A 16861-nucleotide genomic window follows, 5' to 3' on the forward strand; every position below is an offset into this window, starting at 1 on the left:
AGGGATTCAGAGTGGAAATAAAAACCAGAGAAGAAAAAATATGCCAGCCTCATGGCCGAGGGCGTGGCCGCGGCGCCATATTGCCACCGGCGGCGGCAGCAGCAGTGAATTCGCCGAATCCAGCACAGCTACATCTGCGTACTCAAGAACAGTGAGTCAAATTGTGGGCCACAGAGGAGAAATCCCAGTACTGTACCTCACTGAGGTACTCACTGTACCCAGTGAGGGAGTGGTGGTGGCAGAGATACCACACCATAGGAGAACGTGCAACCTGGCACCCCCCATAGTTTAAAGCAGCCTCTATTGACTCCCTGGGTCAGAGACTCTGTGATAAAACCCAGTAAAGGAGTAGTGAGGTCTGAGATACTACTGACTCGAGATCCAGAACACCTTAAGTGAAGTTATAGTGACCCAAGGGAAGAACCCAGAGAAGGCACAAACATCCGAAATCATGGGAAAGAGGAATAATACTGGAGCAATGAATGCCGCCCACAACCCCACAACATCAGAACCTGATAAAACAGAAAATCAGAGATTTCTAGAAGATCAAATCAGGAAAATAACTGTAGAAATAATAGAGGTGCTTCGAAAAGAACTCAGAGAGAGCCAAAAAGAGATAAAGGATGCAATTAATGAAGTAAAGGCCTCAATTCAAAGCACAAACAACCGATTAGACCACATGGAGAACAGAATCTCGCTCTTAGAAGATGAGCAATCCAAAAATGAACGCATGGTTTCTAATCTCGGAAAAAATATCCGACAGCAGGAATCTGACATTGAAGAAATATGGGCCCATCTTAAGAGAGCTAACCTAAGAATAATTGGAATAGAGGAGGGAAAAGAAAGTGATACCAAAGGGATCAACAATCTCTTCAAGGAAGTAATAGCAGAAAATTTTCCAAACGTAAAGCAAGAGGTTGATACACAGGTCCAGGAAACTTATAGAACTCCCTTTAGACAGGATCGGAGAAGAGGATCCCCACGCCACATAATTGTCAAAATGACCAATGTGGAAGCCAAGCAGAGAATCTTAAAGGCAACAAAAACAAAGGGCCAAGTGACATTCAGAGGCAAACCAATTAGAATCACTCCAGACTTCCCAAACCAAGTCATGAGAGCCAGAAGGGCTTGGAGTAACATATTCCAAACTCTGAAAGAAAACAACTTCCAGCCAAAAATTTCCTATCCAGCAAAACTTTCTATCAAATTAGATGGAGAAATAAGAAGCTTCCATGAAAAACAGAAACTGAAGGAATTTATGTCTTCAAAACCAGCGCTAGAGAAAATACTCAAAGAGATTAACTACAAAGAAGAAATAGGTAACACTCACCAGAACCAGAGAAACAAGATTTTCCATCCAACAGACAACTAAGATTGGTTATCTGTGGAGATTCATTATTTATGTTAGTCTTTGACCTATCTCTAAATTGTATTGTTTGCCTTTATTGTTGTTAATTTTTAGGATTTCTAGTTAGAATATTAATATACCTTCAGATATAGCATTTGGAAATATTTTATCCAATTCTATTAGTAACTTTTAACTCTGTTTACATTGTCTTTGGATATACAATATTTTTTTTTATTTTTTAGGGAGTTTGTATATTCTTCTGTTTCCTGTGCCATTGAAATCATATCCAAGAAATCACTGCCAATTTCAATGTTGTGAGGTTTTATGACCCAGATTTTCTCCTAAAAGTTTATAGTCTTAAGATTTATATTTAGGTCTTTTATCTATTTTGAGTTAATACTTGTATATGGGATTAGGTAAGGGTCCAATTTTATTCTTTTCCATGTAATTATTATTTTTCAACAATATTTAGTTAAAAGATTATTATTTCCACCACCAAATGTTCGTGGAAACCTTGTCAAAAATAACTTGACAATATAGGGAAGAATTTAGCTCTAGGCTTGTATTTAACTCCAATGGTTTATATATCTGCCTTTAGAACAGTACTACACTGTTTCAATTATTGTAGCTTTATATGGTTTGAAATCAGAAAATATATATCTGCTAGCTTTGTTCTTTTTCAAGATCGTTTTGGGTATCTAGAATTCATATTCCATATTAGGATAGATTTTTTTCTGAAAAATGAATATATAAATATATGATAGTTTCACCAAAAAAACAGAAAAAAATATTCTCTGGTAAGAAAGAAAGCAAAAAGAAATATTGAAATGTTATCTTTAAATCATCAAAAGCTTGGCATCAGACAAATGAAACTGTTATGTGAGATTATCATTTTTAATTTTGGATAAATTGCTATAATACTCGATGTCAACCACTAAGCCAAGCATGGGAAGGAGGGATGGGGAGGGAATGGGGTGGGGATCGGGTGGGGGCTGACTGGGCGATGTGTGCATGTATGTCTACAAAAGTTTGTATCCCACTATGATGTATGAATACAGTGCACCAATAAAATAAAAAAAAAATAAATTTAAAAAAAAAAAAATCCAAAAAAAAAAAAAAAAAGAAAAGCAGCCAGTGGAACCTAAAATGTTTTGCAGAGTATAAACAGAATGCCTAGCTTCTCAGTGATTTATGTTAATACCTGTGGATGAAAAACTCTTTGATAATCATGCTTATATGTGATCTAGTTCCTCTACTCTGCTTAGATAAGAGAATTGGAGAACTCTGGGGTGAATATGTTAAAAAATCAGTCCACTTTTCATTGTCCCATTGTCACCTGAGCTGCAAGATAAGTTTTCACCAACTTTATTGAAAATAAGATCATTGTTACACTTAATTTTTGTCAAAGAATGATGTTTTATTTTCATAGAAATATGTCTCTTTTAGAAGACTGGACATTTCATTTGTGTGTAAAGGAATAATAACTAAGATTTTAGTTATGGCCTTTTGGTGTTTTAAGAGAGGTTTGCCATTGTCCTTTAACTGTTGTCTCTCCAACATTTTCAAATCGCCATACCTTTATTCCTTGACAGATTAGTGTCTTCTTGTTGCTTGAAGAATAAGTGAATTTTATTGCCCTGAGCTTTAACTTGAAAGCAGTTGAGCTTTGAGGTATGGTTGGTCTCAAAAAGGAATGCAGATGGTTATTGACATTGCATAGTGATAAATATCAATATTTTCAGTGTGTGTGTGGGACCTACAGAATAAATTTTATTTAGCAGCTCCTAAAGGCTCAAGTTCCACCTCCCTAACTAAGAATTCACAACTCCTCCATGATTTGACCCAAGCCTACTTCCTTACATATCTTTAGTATTCTAATACAAATTCCTGTTTGTTTTAACTGATTTTCCCCAGTTTTGAACTTTTGTGTTTGGCATTATTCCTGGCATAGAGTGGGTACAAAATAGATGATTATATATTTTGTAGGGACTTTTAATTGAATTTAGGGGTGTTCTATCTCCAAGCTATACCCCAGCTCTATTCTAGTTTTTATTTTGAAATAAGGTCTTGCTAAATTTATAAGGCTGGCCTAGGATCTGTGATCCTCCTTTCTTAGGCTCCCAAGTACTGGGATTGCAGTACCATACTTGGCTCACAGTAGGTGATTCTTGAATGGAAACCATGCTGTCCATTTGAAAAGCCCTCCTTTTCCCTTTCTGTCATTTTAAATCCCAATACTTGTCAAGCAGCAGTTTAAATATTGGACCCTATTATACTGTGTGCCACTGGGCATGACCTCTACATCCTATGAAGCTGATAGCAACCACCCACTTGCTCTGTTGTGTCATAATTATGCTTATTTGGTATGTGCTCATCTATGTAATGGCCTCTGGCCCCATGAAAGTGACTTGAACTTTGACTGGTTTGCCCATCTGTATATCGTGAACATCTAACACATGGTATGCACTCTCTAGTTGTTAAATACAAATACAGACTGCTTTGTGATATTTCTCCAGTTAATGTTGGATACCTATGTCAGTTAATACTCTTTTGTCTTTTATATGTCCCACTGGTATTCTAAAGAAGTTTCTGAGAGAGATTATATAGCATAGTTTTTAAGAGCACAAGCTCTGGAGCTTGGCTGCTGGGATTCCAATTCTGACTAGGAGACTTAGCCTCTCTGTAGATCAGTCACCTCATTTGTAAAATAGGGACCTTTGAACTAATCTCTTACGCTACATGTAAGCATTAAACAAGTTTGCTAGGCCCATTAATTGTTTTGCAGTTTTTAATCTCAAAAGCTCTGAAAACCAATAAAAAATTAATTTGGTAATTTAGGTGCCAAAATTCAAGTGATGGTAAAACCTGGCTTGATTTTGTATTTGTAGTCTTTATTTATAGTTTCTATTATACTTAATGTTAATCTTTGCTTTTGCTGTAGGATTTGTATTATTTTTGTGAAATTGAGTCACAGACCCTACATGGGGCATTACATTATAAACAGTATTTCACACTATTGCCTTTATAAGTTGTCTGGATATTTCTACATTTAGATCACATCTGGCACCAAGGTTTTCAGATAGGAGATTGTAAACCTCACAGTAAAAGGCTTAAATCAGGGCCTTGCACATCATAAGCTGTTGCTGTGGGTGGTAGAGATTAGGGAGGTAAATAAATGACTTTATCTTTCTCAATAAGGGTTACCATGTAAATTGTTTCCATGTAAATACATGCTGATATATTCACACAATGACTCTGAAAGTAGAGGGCTGGCTGTATGGTCCTCATATCAGAGGGAAACAGATATAGGAGGGTCACATGATAGAAACAAGCCAAGGTTTGGGTTAGTACTCTTTCTAGTACCATTAAGAATTGAGAGTATTTATTTTTTTTGTTATTTAAAAAAACATGGTTCTTTTTGTCCAATTTATTTATTTATTTATTTATTTTTTTAAAGAGACAAAGCCACTTTTTTATTTTTCTGAGTATCAAGAACATATATGACTTAACTTGGAACTAAAAATATATTGTCCCACTATTTAACAGAGTTTGTGAAAAACAGTCTATAATATTGAGTCTTAATACAAAATGACCAAATAACCATCTATTTAATATGAAAATAATGTTCAGTAACATTTACCAATATACCGATTATAAATCATCATAGTCTACCAATACATTTTCTTTTTTTGTTGTTGTTGTTGTTTATATTCTTTTGAAATTTTTTTTTATTTTTAATTGGTGCACTGTATTCATACATCATAGTGGGATACATACTTTTGTAGACATGGTTCTTTAGGATCTGAGAGTCCTTTTGGGGGTTGGACTACAGTTAACTTATTTACTCTCAGACACGTATCATTTGCCATTGCTGAATATTTATTAAACTCCTAGTGTTTATACTAACCTGTATTAAAAGTAGAAAGGTATTAAACAAATCACATGCTTCCTGGCCTAGAGTAGAACTATCCATTTTTACCTGGGTCATGGGTGTATGTTATAATCCTCCATTTTCTTCTCTAAACTTAAAATAGTTAATACTAAAAACATGCAGACTCGAGTCAATTAAAAACTTTTGTTAGTGTCAACTATATGAATTTATTCTAACCGCCTCAATATTATATAACATTTTAAAGGTTTTTCTTCCCAAGTACACTGAAAATATATAGTTTCTGTTTATCTTCAGTATCAATATTTTTATTTTTTTATTTTTTATTTTTTTGGTGGTACTGGGGTTCCTGGAAGCCCTGCTACCTCTGGGCTACACTCCCAGACCTAATTTTTACATTTTTATTTGGAAACAGGGTCTCTTAAGCCAGTGCGCGCAGCTGGCTTCGAACCTGCGCGATCCTCCTGTCTCTGCCTCCCAAGCGCGGGGATTACAAGCGTGCGCCACCACGCCCGGCTGTATCAATATTTTTAAATCACAATTGGTACATTTTATTTGTCCTCTTATTTTCATGATTCTGCCAGTAATTTTATGCCTTAAAGGATTTTCTTTACTAGAATTTTCTTATAGTTGAAAACTAAGTGTTGAAATAATTCTGCCAATTCATTCAAGAAATATATATGAAATGACTTTTTATTTTATTTTGTTTGGTACTGCAGTTTGAACCCATGGGAATTCTACCTCTGAGATACATCCCCAGCTCTATTTTACTTTTTACTCTGAAACAGGATCTCACTAAGTAGCTGAGAGCCTTGCTATGAAATGTCTTTTTATATTCTAGGCATCAAACTAATCTTAATAAATATAATATCTGTTCAGTGCTCTTTCCACTACTTTGTTCTCCCTCAGACTGGAGGACATGTACTGAGTGAACAGAATGGTAACACATGATAGTATGTGCCCCAGAAGACAGAAAATAAAGCTGCTTGTATTTTTTGAAGCATCTATTTTACATAAAGATTTAGGAGACCATGAACTGCTAGTTAATTTAAAATATATTTAAATAAACTCAGATTTATTTAAGAGTGTAATATGCACCTGAAAATTTGAGGTAAAACCCAATACTTCAAATAAATTCTCAGCTGTAAGGGCAGTTGTGGCAATCCTGGTGTGACCCTTCAAAAGGCACTGAGCCTGTGCTGTATGGCTGAAATCTCTTGTTTTAGTGAAATACTTATATATTTTCACGGCCTTAAATTCTTATGATAAGCCGGGCGTGGTAGCGCACGCTTGTAATCCCCGTGCTTGTGAGGCAGAGACAGGAGGATCACACAGGTTTGAAGCCAGCCGTGCTGGCTTAAAGACCCTGTTTCCAAAAATTTAAAAAAAGCATAAACTGGGTCTGGGAGTGTAGCCTGGAGGTAGAAGAGCTTCCAGGAACCCCAGTACGACACACACACAAAAATTCTCATGATAACCTGTGGAAAAGGTAATGGATATAATGTTCTACTCTGTGTTGCTCTATTTCCTTTAGGTCAAGAGTCCACACAATCTGAATTAAAACATACTGAATTCTTATGCTGGTAAGGAATAGCTCAGACTGGTAGCGAAGGACCTGCCAAGGAACTGCTATCTTCAGAAGAGAGATTGTTAGAACACAGTGACCATGAACTAAAACCAGTATGCTTGATGGGGATTACAGCTTGCCCTATTCTATACAAACTTTCCTATCTGCTGATAGGAGGTCATCTTTGCTAATTTGAAAGCTGCTTTTGTTTATAACACATTCAGTATACAAAGTGTTAATTGCTGGTCACTGAAATATTCATTAGAAAGGAAGTTTTCAGGGTTTGCTTTGAGCTTTATAAAAGTTTTCCACAGTTTGAGATGGTTTTGCAAATTGGTCAGCAGTGCCTATTACAAAACAATGGTTTAATTTGCTCCAGATGAGAAAGATTAAAAAAGGCAAGTGAAGACAGGGAGTGAAAGTAAATGGGTTAACTCAAACACTAAATGTTTCAATGGATTTTCATTACTGCTTTCTCTGTTCCATTGTTGTCCCATGCAGAAACAGTGTGCAGGGTTGTGTTGTGTTACTGTTCAGAGATGATAAAGACATGGGAATAAAAATTGGAAATTAGAAAAGGACTTGACAATATTTGGGCAAAGTGTTTTTAAAGTCTTTTCAGTAAAAGATGACAGATAGTTTAGAGTTTTGCTTCTGGGTCCCATTTTTAAAAATAGCTATATATGTGTAAAGAATACTTCATTTCCACAAACTTTTCTCGTCCATTATTGGATGTTCCTTAGTGGTAAGATAGTGGAGTTTGATGACTAAGGTCTTGGGTCCTGGAATTGCAGGCTTTGGTTAAAACTTTAACTCTGATTTTTTGTAGTAACTATGATATTGGGAAACTTGATTCATCTCTCTGAGACTTGATTTTTGTCCTGTGAATTGTCTTAGATTATTGGTTAAAGTATTAAGTGAAATAATGCTTATAAAGTGCTTAGCTCAAAGGCAGTATGGTGACATGTGCATCCAGTACATGGATGGCTGAGATAGGATGCTTGCAAGTTCAAGGCCAGTCTAACTAACTTAGTGAGACCCGTTTCAAAAATAAAAATAAAAATAAAAATAAAAAAGGGCTGGGTGTGGTGGTGCATGCTTGTCATCTCAACATTTGGGAGGCTGAGACTGGAGGATCGCGGTTCATGGAAAGCTTCAGCTACTTAGCGAGGCCCTCTGCAACTTAGTGAGACCCTATTTCAAAATAAAGAATAAAACATAGGGCAAGGGGGTATAACTTGGAGGTAACATGCCCGTGGGTTCCATCCACAGACCCACAAAAAAAATTAAAAAGTGTTGGTGGTGTAGCTCAGTTGAGTGCCTTTGGGTTCAATCCCAAGTATCCCACAAAAAAGGGCTAAAGTAGTCAATACTACATACTAGATATATTTTTGCCTTTTGGTCCTAGGGGCATTCTGTCTCTGAGCTATACTTCCAGCCATTTTAAATTTTGAAACAGGCTCTTGCTAAGCTCCTGAGGGTCTTGCTAATTTGCTGAGGTTGGCCTTGAGCCTAATGTCCTCCTATCTCAGACTCCCAAATACTAGGATTGCAGATGTGTGCCACCCTGCCCTGCTTATATATAGATATTCTTATTATAAATTCTTGTAACAGATTAGTGACTGAAATAGCTGAACACTTTAGCCATACTTTAGGAGCTTTGCCATTCATATATGAAGCAGAAATATGAGGGGAAATTACTGTGTCTGTTTTGTTTATATTGGATTAACCCCACTCATAATACTATTTTTTGAATATATATCTTTTCAATGTTGAATAGACAGTTTAGTAGGAGTAACAGTTTTCTTTTTTCTTTTTTAATTCTTATTGGTGCATTATAGTCATACATCTTAATGGAGTACAAGATGGTAGAGACGTACACATACACATCATTCAGTTTTCCCTTAAGCCAACATTTAAAAGCCTCCTACCATGTTCAGAGATTATACTAAACATAGGAAATACTACACAAATTAAATCGGATATTTTACTTTTCTAAAAAGTATTTATAATCCTCTTGGAAAAGATACATAAATGAGTGAAATAAAATGTTTCAGATCTCATGACAGACTTTAGATCTTTCCCTCTTTTCCACTTACCATTTCCAGAAGCATAGTAAAGGTCTGTATTAATTTCAGTAATAATACCCATACTGATCTGCTTAACTTAATATCTATTTTATATTAAGTTTTTGAAAACAACTACATATTTATTTACTGCTCACAATCCCTAATGACTCTCTATGGTTTAAGGAGCAAGCATACATTCTGCATCTTCACCTTCAAGACTATTCATACTTTGGCTACCTTTCCTACCCTCTCTTCCAACCCTTATCTACCCACAACCTCTGTTCCAGTTGGTCTGCGTCATTAACTTTTTGGCATGTCTGAAAACATTATTTTTCCAAAATATGTGCTCAGAATACTTTTCTTTACTGCCTTGCTGATTGTTTGAGATTATGCTAGCTTCAGTAACAAAAAAGATATTAATGTCTTAAAACCAAAACATACAAAAAAAGTCATTAGTCACATTAATAGTCCAATGTGGATGCTCTTGGTTGGAGAGTAGTTTTACTTAACATACTGTTTCATGATCTACATTTCTTTTTTGTACGAGTCTGTCATCCTTGGGGGCCTTGAGGCAGGTAGATTGGAAGGGTATGAAGGTGTGTGCTTGGGATGTTTTTATGGGTAAGACCTAGAAGTAGCACATTTCACATTTCGAATGGCTAGAAATCATTTATATTGCATCCTCAGCTTCAAAGGAGTCTGCAATAACAGTTTTCTGGCAGACAAGAAAGTATATTGTAAGCATTTAACTTACTACTTAGTCACAAGGATAATGCCAGTTTTTAATAGTTAATCTTGTATATATTTAAATACAAAACTGCTTCGTTTAATAAAATTTAATTTGTTTTGTTGTTGCTAGATTGAAATCAAGAGTATTCAATCTCCTAGCTACACCCTAATCCTTTTTTAATAATTTTTAATTTTTATTTATTTATTTATTGTGGTACTAGGGATGGAACCCAAGGGCTTTCTACCCCCAGGTTACACTCTCAGACCTACTTTATATTTTATTTGGAAACAGCGTCACACTAAGTTGCTGAGAGCCTCACTAAGTAGCTGAGGCTGGCTTCGAACCTACACAATCCTCCTGTCTCAGCCTCTTAAGTGCTGGGATTATAAGCATCCACCACCACACCTGGCTATAATTTTTTTTTATTTTGAAACAGGGTCTTGATCAATTGCTGTGAGTCTCACTAAGTTGCTGAAACTGGTCTTGAACCTGTGATCCTCCTGTCGCAGCTTCACAAGTACTGGGATTACAGGCTTGTGTCACTACACTCAGGTAAATTTTAAAAATGTTAGTATCTTTCTTTTTTGTCGGTCGCAGTGACGACTCTTACACGATCTTCCTCAAGCAGTTTTATTACCCCAGGTTCTTGTACAGTTCCCGTAGATCTTCTCCATCTTCTCTCCCATCACTCCACCAACCCTCTTAGCTCCGCCCGCTAGGGCATGCGCGCTTTTTAACCTCCTCCTGGGCGGGCAGGTGGTAGCACGAGGTGCTGCGTCACTAATCATCCGTAAGGCACCTGATAGGGCTCACTGCGCAGGCTCAGGGCACCGCCAGCCTCGTGAGCCTCGTGACTTGGCTGCAAGCCCAGGCGCCATCTTGAGTCCATGCTGGCAACAAGCCTGGGTGCCACCTCGGTCCTGCCGAGTGGGCCCCAACACTTTTTGTTGTGGTACTAAAGATGAATCCTGGTGCATTGTACTTGTGAGTTAAATCTCCAACTCTTTATTTTTAACTTGGAATAAAGTCTCACTACGTTGCCATGTGCTGGCCTTGAACTTGGAATACTCTTGCCTCAGTCTCCTGAGTATCTAGGATTAGAGGCATGTGCCTCCATATCAAGCTTCATGTCCATTTTGAAGAAGAGGGAGATGCAGAAAGATGTATGTTAAAATATATTTTAAAAATTAAGACTTTAGGTATTCTGATAATTAAAGAAGTTACAAATTTTCCTGTTATATCTCTAATTGTTCCAAATTTCAAGTCTCCAAAGAAGAAAATATTGAAGCATTTGTAATAATTTTGTTTGAATATTTTTCTATAGATCTTTAGTTGTGGTGGTTAAACTTTCATTGTAGTTACTCTAGTGAAAAATCACTAATTCCTTAAGAGATGATAAAAGTCAGTAGCAGTTTTGATAAATGAGTACATAGCTCTATATGGGTTATTCGGAGCAGTATGAGCTGTTGGAAGGATAACCTATCCTTTTGGGTTGAAAGTACATTTTCTCTTTTCCTAAATAATGTCCTTTGGTTCCAAAGTCAGACAAATGAGACAGAGATGATCCCTGGGAGGCTATCATGACTATAGAATGCCACAAGTGCCCTGAAGTGAAAAACCCACTAACATATGCACTGTATATTCGACAGTTATTAAGATGATTACATCCAAGATCTTGAAAAGCATAGCTTATTACACTAATGAGATATATTATGTATTAGCAGTATTACCTATATTTATAGATAGTGTTCATTATCAGTATCATTTGAAAATGAAAAGACAATGTTCAAAAGTGTTTTTTAGGGTCAGGGATATAGTTCAGTGGTAGAGTGACTTCCTAGCATTTGTGAGGCCTTTGACTTGATCCCAAGCACTGCAAAAATATTTGTAGAAAAAGTAGATTGGAGCTGGGTGGAGTGATGCATGCCTGTAATCCCAGTATTCTGGAGGCTGAGAAAAGGAGGATCACAAATTCAAAGCCAGCCTCAGCAACAAAGCAAGACCTTTAACAACATGGTGAAACCATGTTTTTTTTTGTTTGTTTGTTTTTTGGTGGTACTGGGGTTCCTGGAAGCCCTTCTATCTCTGGACTACACTCCCAGACCTATTTTTACATTTTTATTTGGAAACAGGGTCTCTTAAGCCAGCCCACGAGGCTGGCTTCGAACCTGCACGATCCTCCTGTCTCTGCCTCCCAAGCGCGGGGATTACAAGCGTGTGCCACCACACCCGGCTTGGTGAAACCATGTTTAAAAACAAAAAATAAAAAGGCTGGGAGTGTTGTGTTGCTTGGAAGTAGAATGCCCGTGGGTTCAATTCCCAGTATTGTGCGCTCTCTCTCTCTCTCTCTCTCTCTCTCTCTCTCTCTCTCTCTCTCTCTCACACACACACACACACACATACATATATACATGTGCACACACTTGTTATAACCTTAGCTTACATATTTAATAAAGATAATACTCTGTTTATAGAGCATATTTTAAAATGTTTATTGGTTTATTGTAATTGCACATGATAATAGGAGTCACAGCGATACATTCATATATGCATATAACATTATTTGGTCTGTTTCTTTCCCCAAACCTTGCCTTTCTTTCTCTTTATACCTCCCCTGATTACTCCCCTAATTTTCATGAGGTTCCCCCCCCCATTTTTCTCTCTAACTTCCACATATGAGGAAATATGCCACCCTTGAATTTCTGAGTCTCTCTGATCTTACTTCATTTTATATACTATTGTGGAATATGGGCCCTGAGTTTACAGAATTTATACAAGGATCACATCACATGAGGTGGTGCTAGAAAGAGAATAATTTTGACTTCTTACTTTTTTAATTGTAAATTTGGGGCACATATTAATTATATTGAATACTGAGTTGTATTGTGGCATATTCACACATGCACATAACAGGATTGAGTCAGTTTCACTCCTCAATACTTCTCCTTATAAGCCTTTCTTCTCTTCTCCTTATGTCCCATCTCTATACTATGGTCTTCCTTCTACATTCATGACATCCTCATATCACCATCTAGCTTCCACATATGAGAGAAAACACATGGTACTTTTTTTCTGAGTCTGGCTTATTTTGCTTAACATGTTGGTCTCCAATTCCATCCATTTTCCTGCAACTGAAAATTTGTTCTTCTTCATGGCTGAATAATACTGCTATATATATATATATATATATATATATATATATATATATATATATCACATTTTCTTTATCCATTCATTTGTTGATGTATACCTCAGCTGATTATATAACTTTGCTATTGTGAATTATGCTGTGACAAACATACAGCTGTTTTAAGTATGCTGACCTTAATTCTTTTTTTGTGCTGGTATTGAGGATTGTTCCCAGGAGCATTCTATCTCTTACTAACACCCCCAACACTTTTTTTTTTGAAACAGTACCTCAGTCGGGCATGGTGGCACACATCTGTAATCTCAGTACTTGGGAGGCCCAGGTAGAAGAATTGCAGGTTCAAGGACAAACTCAGCAATTTAGTGAGATTTTCAGCAACCTAGCAAGACCTTGTTTTAAAACAAACAAACAAACAAACAAATAAATAAATAAATAAAAGAGCTAGGGTATAATTTAGAGATAGCATGCCCCTAGGTTCACTCCCTAGTACCACCGGAAGAAAAAGGAGGAAGAGGAAGAGGAGGAGGAGGAGGAGGAGGAGGAGGAGAAGGAGGAGGAGGAGGAAACAAGATCTCAGTAGATTGTTGTGAATCTCATTAAATTTCAGAGGCTGGTCTTACACCTGTCATCCTTTTTCAGCCTCCCCTTACTGCGATTATAGGTGTGTGCCACCACACCTGACTCTCGCTTGAATTTGAATTCTTTTGGATAAATAGTGAGAAGTAGTATAGCCAGATCATGTGATAGTTCTGTATTTAGTTTTGTGTGAAACTTTCACACTGTTTTCCATAGTGGTTGTGTTATTTACATTTCCACCAACAGTGTATGAGAGTTCATTTTCCACATCCTCACCACATTTATAGTAATTTGTGTTCTCAATGATTGCCATACTAATGAAGTGAGACAGCCTATCACTATAGCTTCAATTTGCAATCCTGTGATGTTTAAAGATGAACATTTGTTATATAATTTTTGACCATTTGTACTTCTTTAGAGGGGTATCTGCTCATTAAAAAATTTGTTTGCTTTTGAATTTTGTGAATTCATTATATAATCTAGGTATTAATCCTCTGTCAAAAGATAAGCTAGCAAAGATTTTTTCCTACTCTGTAGACTTTTCATTCTGTTGTTTCCTTTGTTGTGCAGAAGCTTTTAAATTTGATGCTATCACATTTTTCATTTTTCGGTATTCTTTCCTGACCTATAGGAATCCTCCTTAGGAAATCACTGCATTTGCTTATATGTTGAAGCATTTCACTTATGTTTTCTTTTGCTCTTATACTGTGCTCTTTGATTCTTATTTATTTATTTATTTTTTTTTTTGCGGATCTGGGGATGGAATCCAGGGGCATTCTACCTCCGAGCTACACCCCCTGCCCTATTTTCTTATTCTTTATTTTGAAACAGGGTCTCACTGAGTTGCAGAGGGCCTCACTAAGTAGCTGAGGCTGTCCTTGAACCACGATCCTCCACTCTCAGCCTCCGGAATGCTGGGCCTGGCTTCTCTTTGTTTCATTTTGAGTTGATTTTTTTGGACAAAGTAAGAGATAGACACCTACTCTTTAACTTTTGACTATTCAGTTTTTCCAGTGCTATTTTAGAGATCATCTTTTCTCCAATATATGTTTTTGAGAGGGCTCTTGATTTCTAACCAACCCAGTGATTCTGCAATATAATATATACCATTAGTTCAAAGGCTCATTTAATATCCCTAGACAATGAATTGATGAACATCAATTAATAGAAATATCAACCATGATTTTATACATGCCCAAATTGACTTTTATTCAAATGTGTTTGGGATTTCTTAAGGGATTTTCTAAGTGCTTTTTGGAATTTTATAGGTAAGTACAGTATCTATTTAAGCATTCACAAAGAAGCACTTATTAAACAATTAAATATGAAGCTTTCTACTAGAAGAGAGAAGTCCTGAAGTAGCCATATCAAGAGAACAAGAACAAGAAAATAACTTGATATCAGTCACCATTAATGCTGATGCCAATGGATAAACTGTTACAACACTCATCATGAGTCTTACACCATTCTAAGTACTTCCTATGCATTCCTTCCACATTGAAACCATCACATTGTATGAGGTAGGAACTGTTCCTATCCCCAGTTGCAGATGAGGAAACTGAGGTGTGGACAGTTTAAAATAACTTGCTAAGGGTTGCACAGCTAATATGTGGAAGAGCTAGGAATAAAGCCCATGTGATTTAATTTTTGAGTCTGCACTTTTAACTATAACACTTCTTTCATTCTGTCGCTGACATGGAACATTATATAAGAAAGCATGATAGCTTTAAAAGGCATGTTGAAAAACAGTTACAGTGAGTCCGGGCATGGTGGAGCACGCTTGTAATCCCCGCGCTTGGAAGGCGGAAACAGGAGGATCACGCAGGTTCGAAGCCAGCCTGTTTCCAAATAAAATATAAAATAGGCCTGGGAGTGTAGCCCGGAGGTAGAAGGGCTTCCAGGAACCCCAGTACCACACACACACAATAAAGGAAAACAGTTACAGTGAAATACAAAGTTATGACTAGAGAAGAGTGTTTAGAAGATATTTTGAAGAAGGGAGTTTTATTGAAAAGCAAGGAATGTGCTTCTGAATATTTTCATGTTCAAAGCGGTGTGCATATATGCGTGTGTGTACACAAGTGTGTGTCTGTATGCACGCATGTGAGCTAAAAGAAACTTAGATGGTAAGCCAGGCGTGATGGCGCACGCTTGTAATCCCAGAATTTGGAAGGCTGAGACAGGAGGATCATGGTTCACAGACAGCCTCAGTTACTTTGTGAGGCCCTTTGCAATTCAGTGAGACCCTGTTTCCAAATAAAGAATAAAAATTAGGGCTGGAGATGAAGCTTGGAGGTAGAATGCTCCTGGGTTCCATCTCCAGTACTGCACAAAAATAAGATGGTAAATGAAATTGAGATTTTTTTCATATTAATAATAAGAGATCTAGTTTGGGGTGTGATATTCAACTTAAACTTGCATTTTAGAAAATATAATTGACATCTAATATTTACCTGTTTAAAGTTTACAATTCAAAACATTTTAGTATAGTCACTGAGTTTCACAACCACCACCACAATAAATTTTAGAACATTTTAATCACTCCTAAAAAAGAAATATATTTTGAAGCAAATGTGGCCACAAAGGAGATGAAATAAGAGTGCCTATTGGTATTACTGCTTCCCTGTGAAAATATTCGTAGAGATTTCTCAATGTTAGATTAGGATGTAATTCTTTTGTGCTTTTTTAGTTTATCTCCAAATTATTGTAGAACTCCTTTTTATTTCATTTTGATTAGTAACTAGTCTTTCTAAGGATTATATGCTGACTTTCAATTCTTAATAAGAATTCAACATAAAAATTTGCAAATTATACATTTGCCATAAAATATTGATGTCATTACTAATAAGCCAGGCTTGTATTTAAAAATATAACCGCTATTTATGTGAACTCCTTTTGTTTCCTATTTTCTTTCTGATTTCCTCATATGGGAGAAAGCATAGGACCTTTGATGTTTTGAGAATGGCTGATCTTACTTTGTATAATATTCTCTAGTTCCATCTATTTTCCTGCAAATGACATAATTGTGTTCTTTAAGGCTGAGCAAAATTTCATTGTTTGTGTTTATACCTCATTTTCTTTATCCATTCTTCTGTATATGGATACCTAGGTTGGTTTCATATTTTGGCTATTTTGAATTGTTTATATGTTTGTATCACTTGGAATCTCAATATGATCTGTAATTATAATGCTCCAATAAAAGTAGAAAAACCATGCCAAAGCCACTAAAATACCTGAGAAATTTTCTGAGTCTCTTCTTGCACTTTTAAATATTTCTGAAGGATATGCCAGAGATAGATTAGTAGTGGATAGATTATTGTGATAGAAGCAACCCCTTCTTTTTTGACTAGCACAGATTGTTGGTTTGTATATATATATATGGAAAATGTTTTATAAAATGTATACCATGATATCTTATATACAGATATTATGAAATAATTGGAGATTAACATTTTAGTTGCTTTATTTTTAGCCACTTAGGCTTCACGGAAATAAGCACTTGATGTTGTAGGAATTACTATCCCAAACATCTTT

At 36.3% G+C, this 16861-nt stretch overlaps 1 protein-coding gene across 2 annotated transcripts in view; it reads left to right on the forward strand.

Annotated features, from left to right (window-relative positions):
* The window catches only part of KLHL13 (kelch like family member 13), a gene marked incomplete at both ends in the record, with an annotated part of 394445 nt that overhangs the window by 175181 nt on the left and 202403 nt on the right, over positions 1 to 16861 (forward strand). Inside the window, one exon of one of the 2 annotated variants that reach the window (XM_080718604.1) lies at positions 13277 to 13317. The exons of the other annotated variant lie outside the window; for it this stretch is intronic. Of the gene's footprint in view, positions 1 to 13276; positions 13318 to 16861 lie in introns of those variants that run through there. 2 annotated transcript variants of the gene reach the window in all.

The sequence above is a fragment of the Muscardinus avellanarius genome, assembly GCF_963383645.1.
Source record: "Muscardinus avellanarius genome assembly, chromosome: X".
NCBI lineage: Eukaryota > Metazoa > Chordata > Mammalia > Rodentia > Gliridae > Muscardinus > Muscardinus avellanarius.